General features: G+C 46.7%; 1 long non-coding RNA gene and 1 pseudogene across 1 annotated transcript in view; both read left to right on the forward strand.

Annotated features, from left to right (window-relative positions):
* LOC129387595 (uncharacterized) overlaps positions 1–15,682 on the forward strand; it is a 207,913-nt gene that overhangs the window by 124,373 nt on the left and 67,858 nt on the right. The gene's annotated exons all lie outside the window — the stretch shown is intronic.
* LOC126542115 (U2 spliceosomal RNA) lies at positions 183–350 on the forward strand (annotated as a pseudogene).

Genomic DNA, 15,682 nt, shown 5'->3' on the forward strand with positions numbered 1-15,682 from the left:
TGAAACGTTCTAAGTTTGCGGGATCGGGGCCACATAAACGGTTCGCATTTCTTTCCGCCTCCTGGCCCTAGCGCACGTTATATAGCGCGCTTGCGGGACCACCACCACGGGAAAGCGGAAGGAAAGGAGATACACGCGAGGGCTTGGAACGCCGACAAAGAGAGGGCGGTGCGAACGTAGACATGGCCGACGCGGGTCAAAGTGTTACCAGCTTAATATCTCATACGGGTTGTATTTGGACCTAAGATATTAAATTAACTTTTGCAAGTTGGCGGTGTGCTTAAAGCCGGCTTCACCTCTGCCGCGGGTCGGCCCGGTGTTGCACTATCTTCGGGGTCGGCCCACGTATGGGGAGAAATTCTCAATTTACACGGCTCGGTAGACGCACGCATCTTCTTTTCAAGAACCCAGGCATATACAGCTTCGCTGTAAAATAACAAAAGAAAAAACCATGAGAGATACAATCGTCAGCACAGAAGCATATCACCGAATTTAGGCAAACAATTTATCAGTTATGTGCAACATTGCTGAATCTGCGACCTAACAGGTGTCAGCTGTCTGTTACTCGAAGCTGTAGAAATTACCGCAGATCTCCGCACATGAGCACTGTTCTACATGTATTTTCTTCGGGACCAAGGCGCCGGCTAACACTGAGCAAAGTACGTCTAAGTGGTACGACGAGATCAATTACACGTAGAAATTATGTCGTTTTTTGAATGCGGAAGGCCCACACAACAAATAACAGAATTCAGTTGAATGGGTCATTGAAGGAATCACAAGAAAACAGGCTTTCTTCGCTGATATAGCCCTTCGTCAAGCTCGCCTGTAGTATGTTGATCTTGGACAATAACTCAGAGCAAATGATCGCGGAGCATAAATCGTGAGCGTAGAAATTTCAAGTAAGCACTACTGCGAAACCTGGTCCCGCGGAATTAAAAAGAAAGGAAAAAAGAAAGAAAGAAGAAGAATACACTGAAAGTAAGACAAAGAAAAGCAAGAAAAGACTACAGAATGAAGGAAGAGGAGGCGGGTTGAGGAGAAGGAAGGAGGATGCGGTTCGGGGCAAGACCATAGTAACTCGAACGTTTCCGTGCGTTCTGCTCGACTTGAAAGCGAGCGAGAACCCGTTTTTGTTTTTTTTTTTCTCTCGAATTCATTTGGAACGTTTCCTTTTTTGTGGGGCGAGGCACGCATGCACGCGTCAATGTAACTTAATAATTGAATGGCTTTAGCGCCCCGCGAGATAATGACGATCGAAACGTTAATTCTCCATCGTCCTCGCTTTACTTGGCGCGCCCGGACGCGTCCAACCTTTTTCCTTTAACGACGTCATAATCACGCCCGTGTCCGCCTTCAAGCGGCGATACGAGCTTCATTATTTCGATCTCATTACGTCGCATAATAAAGGGACACGCTCCCATTCTTCTAGTTTCTTGTGCTTCGATTGCGCTTTTTTTTTTTCGTCGCCTTTCTTTTTCTTTTAACATTCCCGGGAAGTCTTCATTGTTAATCGTGCGCACTAATGCGTTTCTTGTCCGTCCCCCATTCAATGTTCGCGCACTGCAGACTCGGCCGTCGCCTTTGTGCCATCCTGTAGAAGTCACTTAGGGTTCCTAACGTAACTCCCGAAGCGGAACCGTCGAAGGGAAGAGTTCTTGGTACAAAAGAAGAAATTGAAATGCGCAGACAACTTAAGACTAGCGCGTGATGCCCGGAAATGAAGGTGAGAGAACGCCCAGTCGAACAATATTGAATTCAAATATTACAAGCTTTTGTTAGAACAGAAGCCAATAAACGTTCAAAGTACACACTGCAACCTCGGCGCGATTAAAGCCACGAAAGGAAAGCGCCTCGCGTGCGCGTGCTTTTGTTTGTACATGTGTGTGTTTTGTGCTTGTATATGTGTGTGCATGCGTGTGTGCACTTTGTGTGCGTGTGTGTGCGTGTTGTGTACGTGCGCGTTCATGTGTAACTGTTATACGGAGGTAGTCGCGTCGGGAAGTAATTTCCAAACCCTAACGCAGTTTGGATATACGTGAGAAATCAGCTCAGCAACCGGTAACTGCGTGACTATACATTTTTACGATCTTCTGCCGTTGATTATTTTGCGTGCTTTTGGCATATCAAAGAGGCGCCTTCCCTTCGGCAAAATCAGCCTTTTTTGAAACAACTCGTCACGCCAGAGATTATGACCGGTGAGCGGCTATGCATGATATCTACGAGCAACTAACTTGTTTGAAAAACGACTATATCCTGAATTAAGATTTCGCTATAAATTCCCGAAGAGGATCTTTCCGCACGCTCGGGAACTAGTGGTGGAGGCTCTATATGGAGCCACGTTTATCTGTAGTACCAGCTCGGTATTACACCGCGAACATAATTCTTAAATGTATACAGACTTTGGAGAGATATGTATTGATCCCAAGAGATGGAGTGCGATACTCATCTGTTGAGAAGCCAGATGCGTGCCACCATTTCGTTTCATATTTACAACACAGTTTGACATAAGAATGTATGCGACGACTCCCACCTGTAATGTCTGCTGACCTTGAAGACTTTTCTATAACTAAATAAATGATTCTCCAGAGAACCTGCAGAGTGTCGGCAGCAGTCGTTGTTGGCGAACCCGCGACGTGCTTTGCTCTGCTGCGGCCACGCACTCTCCACGTCAGAGAGTGCACTTCGATGGGCGGCAGCGCTCAATGCCGAACGGTATTTGTTTCGGAGCAGCCCTTGGTGTCTAATGTTAACGCTCGAACACCGAGGTATGGACCATTTTTGGATGCTCAAAGAGAGTCAGTATAGAATCGCTCTTTTCAGATGGCTTATTATAATTGTAATGTAATTCTTAAGATTGACTTGAGAACTGACGCAGGTACATGAGGCGATAAGATTCCAAAATGTTTGACTGCGCTTTCTCAGGGATAGCGTGAGCGGCATGAAAATACGTCTTATGGTTTCGTCTGTTTATTATAAGAGTATGCGCAATTTCTTACTGGCAAATGGATTGAAAAACTATAATAATAATAATAATAATAATAATAATAATAATAATAATAATAATAATAATAATAATAATAATAATAATAATAATAATAATAATAATAATCATCATCATCATCACCACACCCCATCATCATAATCATTCCCCCGCGACTACAAGGGATACTCCGAACATTGTTGAATTTCTCCGTATTGTCATTTTCCGTTTTGTTTGCCTTTTGAGTCAACCAGAAGGGGCGTATATGTAGCCACCCTGTAAGCCTATACCAGAGCTGACAAGATGGCGGATTCGACAATATGGCGCATTTTGACAGCACACTGAATTTCCTATCGGCTCACAGCCCCCAGCCCCGTGTTCAGAAAAGTCTCGTTGCATGACCTATTTAGATCTGACCTATCAAGCCGCAACGAGGCAACGAGACAGAGGCAGAGAGAGAAGAAAATGCAGAAACCTTAACTAAAGTTTGTCCAGTTTGCTATGCAAGTTGAGCGGTGGTGAAAGAAGGAGAGAATACAGGAGTTCGGGTCAACCACGCGTTGTAATTGAGGCACAAAGTGTGTACAGCCAAGCACTCAAGTCTGTCGCCTTCAGGTGCTGCGAAATAGCTGTAGGTAGCTTTCTCGGCTGATGAGTTGTGAGCCAAGCTCTCAGGACATTTGCTGTGGTATAAGGCAAGGAAAAGAAACAGTTCTTCTGTTTGGGCTACTCGCGCACGCGCACATACACACACACGCACACCCACCCGCACAAAACGTTTATCAGACTTGTGCCACTGTTGAATCTGTCTTTGCCGCTGGTTGATCACGACTGCCTTTATCGAACGCTGTCGTCAAAGCTATACGAGCTTTAACAATTCGTAATCTGTTAAGGGAACGCTTCATTGCAGCTGTTAACGCTCTCTGTAATACGACTTCGATTTGCAAGCGGCGAACACCAGGTCATAAAAGCGCGCAGCTAAATGAAAAGCAAGACAAAATAAAAACGTTTGTCAAAGAATGCTGTTATCGTTGTCACGTCGCTTAGACGCCGGTAAGGAAAAAGAAATGAGAAAGAAAACATGTCCGAACGGGCAGGGAATAACGACCCGCGTTGGGGTCGTAAAGAACAGTTCGCGGAATTGTGGTACATATGACGATGGCTCACAAACAAAGGGTACGCAGCCCTCGTTTACGACATCAAAAACTCCGTACAAAAAGAAGTCACGCATTGTGGTCATCGCTCGGCAAATAAAAGACGGGGAAGCGTGTACACTAGAGCCGGCTTCATACGCCGCCCTCGTTGAAGTCCCGTCACAGATACATAAACCAACAACGTGACCAAAGAAAAGAGGCAGCACCTAATACCAATGGCGTACAGGAATTACTCGCCACTGATACCCGCCCCCCACCTCCCGCCCTTCCATTTTGCCTCCTCCGCATATACTCTTCTTCTTTTTTCCTACCCTCGTTTTTGTCTTCGAAAGACCCGCATTATTTTCGCTTCTCGCCGCGCCCGCGATTCCATACGCAGAAGTTCCTCTTCGACGTTTGCTAATTAAGCGAATGCGGCGTAAGCGAGGCAGGGTGGCACGGGTTCGTTATCGCCTAACGACGAGCCGGCGAATGAACGGCTGTTATCGACAATTAGCCGGCACGAGGACACAGAAAGAAAAGGGGGGTCCGCAGAAACAAAAGCGAACGGCTGTGGTCGATCCACGCGACATTCGCATGCCACATCGGATTGCCTTGCGCACTCTCTCTTGTCTTTCCTTCCTTCCTTTCTTTCTTTCCCGTCCTTCTTTTCTTTTCGTTTTTGTCAATAGGTCGCAGGCGTGCCTGCCACAATATAACTATAGCACTTTGCTGGGCCTGTCGATCGCAGCCTCCCGCCCCTTTCTCCCTACACCCCCGACGGAGCTCATTTCGTTTGTCCTTTTCCGGGCACTGAATTGCCGCGCCACCGTTCAGCTGGGATATACCCTCAAAACGCTGCGTGTTCGCGAAACGCAATCAAAAGCGGCACCGGTCACAATGCCCCTCGTACAGTTAGCGTAAGAAAAAAAGAAAGTAAAGACAGACCACGTCGAAAGAGAAGGAAAGAGATAAGAGTAATATCGGCCGGTGGGTGTCATCAAGGCTCCGGCGGTCGCAATAAGAACGGCTCGTTTGCGTTAGTCGTCGCTGTTTCTCGTTATTGTGATTTCGTCAAGCCGCGCTTGTGCGCTCGCACTGCCGTTGTTTCCAGGAGCAACATTTACAGGATCACTCGCCTCATGCAGGAGCATGCAGCAGCAGCAGTAGCAACAGAAGCAGCAGCAGGTCGAGCAAAAGCAACGTCATTCGTGCAATTGTATGCGCGCGCTGAGACCATCAATAAACAATGCGGCGTGTCACCCAAAAACATATGCGCGCTGGAGGTTGGAAGAGAAGGAAGAACGCATATGAGCCAACAGACAAAACACGCTGATTTTGCTTTGCTCTGAAAGCTTTCTTTCTTCTTTTGCGTTTATTTTCGCCGCGAAACGACGCAGGAAGGACTAAACAAATTAAGGACCTGCGGCCGCTGATAACGCTATAGGAGGGGGCCGCAAGAAAGAGAAAAACAAAACAAAAAAGCGCTTGACTCATCGGAAATGCGAGTTTGACGCGAGTTTTTGACGGCCACGGAGACAGGCTATATGCAAGCCGGTGGCGCACCTTATGTTGGCCGGTAAGTATAGGGCCGTAAATGAAGCACCAAATCTGGAGCGGCTACAGAAAGGGCCGAACAAACAGGGTGAGTGCGCGAGTTCCTCTTTGTCATGGCGCGGCCGGCTGCAGGGACAAAAAGGAAGAAAAGAAAAGAACAAGTATATACAAAAAGTTTCGCGTCCTCTCTATTTTTTTTCTTTTTTTCCTGTGACATTTGCCTCTTTCTTTCGTGAAAAGCAGCAGGAAAGACAAAGCGATAGACGCTGCAGGGTATGTATACGCTTTCGACCCGGAGGAGTGCATGATTCTTGCACAGATGCAAGCGCTGGCTTGGTGCGCGTGGACTTTTGTTGCGTCTGGGCCGTTAGGGCGCAGTTTTTTCGCTCTGTTGGTTCGCCGATTCATTAGCGTGGGTCCCCCAGAGGGAACATCCGATGACGGCGTTGCGTTTCCGGTTCGAAATTTCCGAGGCTGCCATCTCGCGCACCCTTTTCAACGAAACGTGACAGGCCGTGCCCTTAGTGTGCACGGCTTCTCGAGCTGTTAAGATTTTTCTTTCGTTGTGCTTGTTCACTTCGGATGCGTACATACAGAAAACGAAGGCATCAGTAAGTGCGAAGGCACGGCACCCAGATTCTGTCTGGGCGGTCATTAATAATAACCGCAGGCTGCTAAATGAGAGCACTAACGACGGGGACGACCTCTGGCGAACGAGAAAGAAACGCTTAACGCTGTTAATGTTTCCTGCTCGGTATACCTAGAACGCCGTTGCACCGAATCCCAAAGAAGATTTCTTTGTCTTTCGTTACACATTTTTTTTTTCATCTAATGACGTACTCAACGCTTAGTATGTAGTGGCGCTTTTGCTGATTCCGGAACAGGCTCAGAGTTCTTCCAACGCTTTATTGCTCTGCTTTTCACGACGTGCCTCGGTTCAAGCGACATCCAAAGCCTGTGGAAGCGACGATATGTGGCTATATACCACGAAGAAGCCAATGCGTATGCATGTGACGAACTGCGAATTGGGTGACGCAATTCAATTTACCAGTCGGTTCTCTTGATAAATCGGACAATCTGACAGAATACTGAATGAAGTTCAAGAACGCTTGAAGTCAGTGATCGCATCGAGTCGCAAGACTGAAGCTATTCGTTCGCGGAATAAACTTAAGAGAAAGGGAAAACTGGAGCATTTCTTGTTGGAATTGCGAATGAGTGACTGCCTAGAAAACTTTATTGTTAGGTTCGTTATGATGGTGGTTATTACTAATGGCATCCACTTTGAAACGTGGCGGCGACAAACAGTTACCTAGACTACTTCAGCTATAAACAAATTAACTATACATCAACAGGAGTACAGCAATGTGGTAATGTCTAGTTTATACGTTTTTCTTCATTATATGTTATTGTAAGGTTACCGGTGCTTGTAACGAGCCTTGCTCGGTACCTTCCTTGTATTTTTTCCCACCAATACTCTAACCGTCGCTCGCTCATCTCGACCAGTTCCATCAGCATTGAACAGCAGCGGTTCCAAAAGGTGAACGTTCAGTATACGGCCCTGGATGGATCATAATCTTTGCATATTCTATGAAAACTTACTGTTCACACAGTGCTGGACATCACCCGTGGGTGGTTATGCACACTATAGAGCCAGCTACGGACTCCACTGATGGGGTATGTCCACGTAGCCACTGGAGTGTAATTCCATGTCCTTTAGCGATAACTTGATGGTGGTCTCTTAGTTCATATGTCAGCTGCTTATGAGTCCTACGGGGCAAAATGCAGACTCTGAAGTGCTGCCTTAGAGTCGCAAAAAATGACCCATTTCTGAGGTGTCTCTAGCAGGAGATATTTGACAGCAGCACGCAGGGCAGCAAGCTCTGCCGCTGTTGATGTTGTAATGTGGGACAGCTTGAATTTGATTGTGGTTTGCGTAGCCGGAATCACAACGGCACCTGAAGAGCTTGTAGGTGAGACTGAACCATCAGTATAGATGTGTATTCGGTCCCCGTATGTCTCATTGATTAATAACAGCGTCATCTGTTTCAGAGCTATTGTTGGGTTATCGGCCTTCTTCTTTACACCCGGAATACTTAGGCATTGCTGGTAATGACTTCGCCGACGAAGCCGCCCGGTCTGCCCATCTGGAAACCCGACCCGTTCCAATCCCCTTATCCAGAATCGACGTTACAAGAAAGCTTCAAATTGTGGTTAAACCTATGACACACAAATACTGGTCTTCTCCCAACTTCCCGATGTGTCATCTTCATAAGCTGGATCAATCCTTAAAGCTACAAGTGCCATCAAAAGTTTCCCGCTCTTAGGCGACAGTACTGCACCGCCTCTGGCTCGAGCTGGCATTTACGAAGGCCTACTCGTTACGCATTGGAATGGGATCTTTGTGGAATGGGACTCTTGTAGAGAGCGCGAAGCTTTCCGAACAGAATTGAACCAGCTGAACTCTGGACCATTTTCGCTAATGAAGATCCTTAGACGACGGCCGTACGCGTCGATGGCACAGAAAGCCACGAAAGCGCTGTTGAAATAGCTCACGTCGACAGGTCTTGGCAACCGTGAGTAGACTTGGTGCAAACCTTCAAATTGTGCGCAAAACTGTGCTCTCTCTCTGCGCATTATAGCCTGCACGGCTGCTGCGCCGTAAAAATCCCAAATCATCATCATCATTCATCATCATACCCCTTCCCCCAGTGCCGGGTAGCAAACCGGACGTGTGTGTGGCTAACCTCCCTGCATTTGTTGTCTTCTATTTCTCTCTCTCTCTCTCTCTCTCTCTCTCTCTCCACTGATGGGGTCATCACTTGCAGCCGTGATCCGCTGTTAAGCGATAGTCGTGTTGTGCTTATGTGTTACTTCCTTGAACCACGGCGTATGCTAACGCTTACTGTGTTTTCATGTGCGTTTCTAATTATTTGAAAATGGATTTGAAGAAGAAAATACACAGCCTGATTCTCCCAATCCTGTTTTTTTTTTTTTGCGTTGAAATAAGAGATCGCCAGAACGGAGATAGAAGAATACAGGGTGAAGAAAAAAAGTCACCGTGATAGCAGGGGGGAGCCTTGCTGCCAAGCGCGCTTTGAATGCTGCGGTCCGTGAATGCGAAAATAGTAGGAAGCGCCTGGAGATTGACACGCGCGTGCGTTGTAGCGCGCAGCGGGACGGCAACAACGGCATCGAGGCTCGGATTACGCATCTGTCGGTCAGCGAAATTCCCTCAACGTCGGGTTACAAAACAGCTCCATAAAGCACTAAAGGGTGGGAAACGGGGTCCCGTCTGCATGCGCGCCAAGCCGGCACTCAATTCGGGAGGACGAGAGTGGGGCATGCGGTGTTCGCCAGGCAGGAACATGAGGGGCAAAAAAGGGACCGGAAGAGAACACAAAGAAAACAACGCACGGTGTATGCTACATGATGCGACAAAGCTGCGTGCCCTGGAGAGAATCAATATAATCTGCGTGCAAGATTGACAGCAAACATAAGGGCGCCGGTTCGGCTGTATGTATGTGACGAGGTAAAGAAGTTAAAGAAAAGAAAGAAAGAATTGGGGGGGGGGGAGGGGGGAAGGTTGGAAGATTGGAGGCTGAGGATCATTCTGGGCTGCCCGTGGTTGTAAGAAGGTAGAAGAAAACAGACGAAATTAAAAGGGCAATTTTTTCCTTTCTTTTTTTCCTTGCCCCTTTTCACGTAACATGTGAAGACATACAGTCAGTCACAAAAGTTTACGGGACATAGATATTCCTGCGGTAGCCTGGGGACGTGGTCTTGAATTGAAAGTTTCAGTCCGTAGTGGCTTCGTGGCCTACAACGCCTGCAGTTTCAGGCATGCCTAACTTGTACGATATATAGGGCACTTATCGACATCCGGCACACTTCTTTAAAGGCACTGTTCTCGTGTGAGTGGGTGCCACCTCTGCAGGACGGTCTCCCCACACCGAGCGAGTGAACTGCGTGCCTACATAACCTTTCTTTAAATGGCGAATTTCTCTCAAAGTGAGCGGTACGTTAACGGTGAACCGTACATCAGCGCGAGCGTATGCGAAACAATATTGTTCATGTCTTCGTTCATGTCAGAAGTATTTGCTGGTAGTAGCGTCAGCACGCACCACGAGATAAATGAAAAACGAAAAAAAGAAACAATAAAAGAAAAACAACGTCAGTAGAGAGGACGTCTTCTATCGGTGCTAACGTCAACTCTTAACAGAAGCTGTATACAGCTTCGAAATGTTCATGGAAAAAACGTACCATATAACAATATGTAGTCTGAATTCGTGGCTCTCGCCGTGCGAACGAAGCAAGTATGACGAAGTCAATCCCCTGGACATGCACCAACGCTTTTCCCGAATGCCTCGAGCGAGCTAAGCGCCAAGCAGCGAGCAAACAAACAAACAAGCGTACTATATACTGCGGGAGCAGAGTTGGGGAAGCCGTCGACGGGCACTTTGGAGGCGACGCTCCAGGAGGTTTGCAGAAAGAAACGCAAGCGCGCAGAAATCACACAGACGTGGGGAGGAAGAACCTATATGCTCACTAAGCGTGCCTGCTACGCCTGAATGTAATGTGCATTTCAAAAAACTTCTAACCGTCGGTCCGCGATGAACCGTATGCGAAAAGATAGAAGGCTACAGCGGCCACGAACAACAACGGGACAAGCTCAGGGGGCGCGACAGCACCCCTATATATATGCGCCCGCCTTTGCGACATAGGCATCGGTGCACGGTCGGTGCATTGATGTACACAACGCACTCCTTTGCATCGTCGACACGACTGCTGGGACGCTTGAAAACAGTTGCCAGTTCGAACTCGTCGAACGTCTCTCATGGCTGCTTTTATAGCCCTGGCTCCAGGCACGCATGTGAAGTAAACAAGCTTTGTGCACTTCCTCGCCAAGCAATATTTTTCTTCACCCTTTCCACCCCGCTCCTTCTTTTGACAAGTAGTTGCGCCACGAATAACGCGTGTCCTGGTGTACCACCACGCGCGTACCGCGCCAAGTCAGTGTGAACGGCTTCCGGAGGCGCAGATGCTGCTCGCGAGGCGCGGGCGTCGAAGTGTGCATGCTTCGTGTTCTCTTGCGCGCTACCGCTTTTTCTCAGTATAGACCTAGACATAAATGCATATACGGCGAGGTGGATGCAAAATCATCTCCGAAGGCTTTGTGCGCTAAAGTTTGCCGCCGAAGCGACGACGAATGTCTGAGTTCCAAATGCACTTACGCGAGCTGTATGCCAGCCGCAGAGGCACAAGGTCTGTGCTGTTCTCTGTGCACGCTTACGAAACTTGGGCGCAATGTTGTTAGAGGCTGGAACGAAGGCTCGAAAGGTTCACCGGAGCTAGACTTGTATGGCTGTGCGCGTTCCTGAGTGAACCAAGACCTTTCTGAAGCGGTGTCCTTAAAGAAGTGTCAAGATGCATGTGCTGTATGTTTTCTTTTTTTTTTTCAGAATTTTCAATGTGGGACGGGCACATCATTGGCGGCATTGCTATTGCTTTGAATAAGCAAGAAGTGAGGTGGGAATAGGGCCCCCCGTGCTTGGACAGTTTTACTTTCTCTACTCGTATCACGTTAGGCTTTCTTTGAATTAGTTCATTCCTATTTTTGGCCCTATATATATTTTACATTCTGAAGGATAATTATATTAACAGTATATGTTAACGGCGCGCGTCTTAACCCTATACGGCATACTTACCGAACAGGAACTCAACCCAAACGTGCAGCCGTCACAATAAGAATGTTGCAGGTTATATGGTGCAGCGTGTACAGACGGACGGGAGCGAAACATCTTAAATGGACCGGACCTTGTGCAGACTTCCCGATTGATTCCTCAAAATGCTTGATATTGAATATACCCACATTTGTAATCCTATCACGTATACGTTCACCGAATTCACAACCTTAGTTAGAAGCCTGCATACATACGTACCATCCTGCCCGTTTATATATCTTTATTTATCGAAGTCTAACCTTTCTAATCAACCAGTGCTACCGATATAGTTCTTTTGCATGGTATTTACTTCTTTGAGCTCCGAATGTTGGCAAATAATATGACATATGGAGGAAATATTTAACCACGGGGACTTCCTCCTAGAGTCTCCATCACAGGCACACTGGGTACAGAAACACTAAGTAGTCTCAAACAAGAAGGGTACCGTTTCAAAGGTATATTTGCGGATTTACGACGAAAAAGTGTGGAGTAAATACCGGCCTTTTTCGGGGAGTAGGTTGTGCTAAAGCACAGGTCTAGAAACTACGGTTCACGGGTCGGATCCATCCTGTGGGGCCTCTCGACCGGCCCGCGGCCGGCGGTGGTCCATACGATGACGGCCAGCCCCACACGCGGGCCTGCAAAGCCACCAATGCGCCTCCGCCTGCGAGCAGTGCTTCTCCACAAAGCCTAGCGCTATTGCGCTTCTTTCTGAGAGCGGGTTTCTTTGCTGTCACAAGATCACACCACAGTGCCACCTCATCCGAGTCAACGCCTGCGCATCGGGAGCCTCATGCGACCATGCCGTGAGGAGCACGTTACGCTCTAATTGGCCGATCCCAGCCCCAACGTCGAAAGACGTGTTGAATTTTTCTCGACTTCGCCCAAGCGCACTGGGCCCCTTCTGTGGCTCGTTCGTCCGCCAAACTACAGCATGTAAATAGCGATATAGAGTACAAAGCTCCATTCTTCAGTCCACAGAATGCTGCTAGTTTGAGTCCAGAACATGTATGGTACGGTAGCAGTGGAGGACATCTTTAAATAATTATAAAAGCTGTTTGCGTACTGCTTGTAGTAGGACAAACTAAACTCTTTCACCATTGGTCGGTGGAAACATCTCCGGAGCTTAAAAAGAAAAACTTGTGAAACAAAACAAAAAAATTGCTGGCTCTCTGGTAATCGAGCGTATGTGTAAGCATGAAATCGCAACCGGCCAAGCAGATTGGTTGGAGATACTAGCCACAATCTTAAAATGGGTGTAGTGCATGTTCGCAACGGCACACCCCACCCCACCCCACCGATCCATGCCTTACAGTGCACTGGTCCACTTGAAGGCCCAGCTAGAAGAAGAAATCCTGCTCAAGGCGGCACGACAGGCAGCGAAAGACACCAGGGAGACAGAACGCACGGCTCATCTAGAAGAAGCGCCTGAAGGAGGTGCCACGCAAAGTGGCGCCATCTCTCTAGGCAACGCAAGACCCGCGCCGTGGAACTCACGGACCGCTGGCGTTCAAAAGAGCACAGGCAACCCTGTCTCAGCTGACAATGAAGTGTATGGTGCCATGTATTTGCCTTTTCAATGTGGCTATTGGAAATGACAAACAAAACTTCAACGTACTAGAAGTTACAGCTTGAATGGTAGTTTGAACAAACTCTAGAAAGAACTCGGAAGCAATATTTTTTGTGAGTTGTTTGTACAGTAACCAGCGTATGTGTAATGCGGTCCTGTACAAAGGGTTGAAGGTCAGAGACCGCATTTCCTTAGGTTTTGACTGGTTGTCCGGATGATCTCCTTTTGTTCTCGCAACTTGCCTAGATGTTCTCGTTTGAATGCCCAGATAACGACTGTGGCTTTTGGCCCAAGTTCACTTGAAGGTTGCGGACAACGGGAGCTAAAAGCATTTCATGCTTATTAGTAAAAGCAGCTAAAGCTGGGGGATTTCTAAAAGCCAATGTCTTTTGCACTGCATGATTCTCGAGCAAGTCCACTATGGGAAGTACATGGGCCAGCCCTCTACCTGCTGTTTCAGCTGCAGATGTTATGAGGTCGCACCGACTCAATCACTGCCAGTTCCGCACGTTTCTAAAAGCGACGGAAAGCAGTGAGTTCGCAGACGTGACGCATCACACACGGCAGCTCGACGGTCAAGCTGCGAAAAAGCTTTGTCTCGTTTCTTTAACCTTAGGGAAGAAATAACGTGTTCCTTGCACAAAAGGTTGCCCCTAACCACTACTGTTCAATGGCGAGCGCTTTGGAAATCGGCCTTTTGCCTCGACTTATGGGACCACATGAACAGGGTCAACGTGAAACTGCAAGGAGAGGCACACCTCATTCATGGACATAAACAAGCTTCAGGGCAAAACTGCATTTTGAGAGGCAGATGCAAAATCGAAAGTGGGATCATTTTCGTTGCCGATCCAATGATTAGTGCGGAAACAAAAGCGGCATTTTCTTCCCTAACTGCGACAAGAATCATCGGCGATCTCCACACACAATATTGACCGCGATTCTCTGACCTTGACGCCAGGACGAGGAAACTACAAATATACCCAAATTTATTTAGCTGCGATGTGGCTGGATTGCCAGGTTCTTTTCAACTAGAAGTGATTGAACTACAGTAAAACGACATCTTGAAGTACAAATGCTAAGAAGACAATCTAATCAATACATAGAAGAATACAGGCTCTGAACAGTTCCTAAACTTAAAGCTATAATTGTCCGTGGGCACATGTCAGCTTTTGGCACTATACCCATACTTCTTAAAGCAAACATTTTCCATAATGGGAAATGGAGTCTCTAGATACAGGGCTAATATATCTAACGTACGCCTGAGTTATCTGATTATTATTGCTCTATCTGGCTTGCGCCAGAGATTACTGAAATATTAAAGTCAAAGCATCAGGTCCATCACTTATATTAGCCCACCACTGATATTACGTCTTGAAAATGGGATGCAATTCCCATGCATTGAAATATAGTACACCCTGCTTGGTACCCGTCGTGGTTACCCAGTGGCTATGGCGTTGTGCTACTGAGATCGAGGCCACGGGTTCGAATCCCGACCGCGGCGGCTGCATTTCCATAGGGCTGAAATGTGAGGGTGATTAGCTACTTATTTAGACGCTCAGTTAATTAAGAACCTCTGGTTAGTGTCCTGTGCGGCATTTTGCTGTCATTACATGCTTCCCCATTTGCATTGTTAGTATTGTTGACCTCCCTGACTTTCCTGTCCTTGCTCTCTCTCTCTCTCTCTCACTTGGTAGGGCGACATGTTAGTATTACAAATGGGCAAATATGCTAATGTGAACGCGTAAATATTTTCCTCCCTCCTGCCTTTCCTGGTTTAGAATTCAACTCCATATTTATTTATTGGCATGATTTTCAACTTTGGTATTTTTTGTTAATAAGCTGTTTCTGGTTTAATGTGTTGCAATTTGTATCCGTTCCGTTCGATGACATTCTGATACTACAGCTTCTTATATATTGTGCGTAGTCAGGAGGCACCTTCATTCTTAGTTGAAAATTTAAAGCCTTCGGAATTATGCTAAATTTTAATTCCAAGCACATACGTATTAATTGTGCTTCGATCCTTATTGTTTCAATGCTGTCGTACATTGCCATTGCCGCATGTGCTATTTAGATTCATCTACTGTTCTCTCTAAATACTGCGAGGTCCTTGTGGAGGTTCCTGCTATAGAAGGCCTTTTATTTATGTTCGATGTGTTCTGCATCCAAACTATACAATGTGGTTATTAAACAAATAGGGAGTTTCCCCATAAATCACTTGTAACCACCTGCCTTAGCTCGTTTATTTTATTTAATATTTCTTTTAGCCTCACTTGAAAACCTGAGATGAAAGGCTTACGTTTTAGGTCTTGACGATTTGGTCGGTTAATTGCCAAGTACTTTATTAGTGGCTCGATCATTCGCTGTTAATTTTTCCAGCCAAGTGAATCCGTTCAGTTGTGCAAAAAAAATTAGCTTAACTAATGCGCCGCCCGAAAATCCTTGTCCTAAAAAGTAAGGTGTCCAGTACAGCAATTGTTATCGTTCACACAAACCATACAACAATATATATGAATTAAGGCTTCATGGCTACGTTCACAAAGATCTGAAAAAAAAAAAGAAGAAAAGGTGGCTTTTGAAACGCGTTGTCGCATAAGATTTCTAAGTTTAGCTTTATTAAAAGTAAGCTTAAAATCCAACTTACACAAGTCGTTTTAATCTCTTATAATGTAAACGTTGTCGAGGACAAAACGGCGCAATGCGACAGACTAATACGAAGCAACAC

This window comes from Dermacentor andersoni, chromosome 2, assembly GCF_023375885.2.
Source record: "Dermacentor andersoni chromosome 2, qqDerAnde1_hic_scaffold, whole genome shotgun sequence".
Taxonomy (NCBI): Eukaryota; Metazoa; Arthropoda; class Arachnida; order Ixodida; family Ixodidae; genus Dermacentor; species Dermacentor andersoni.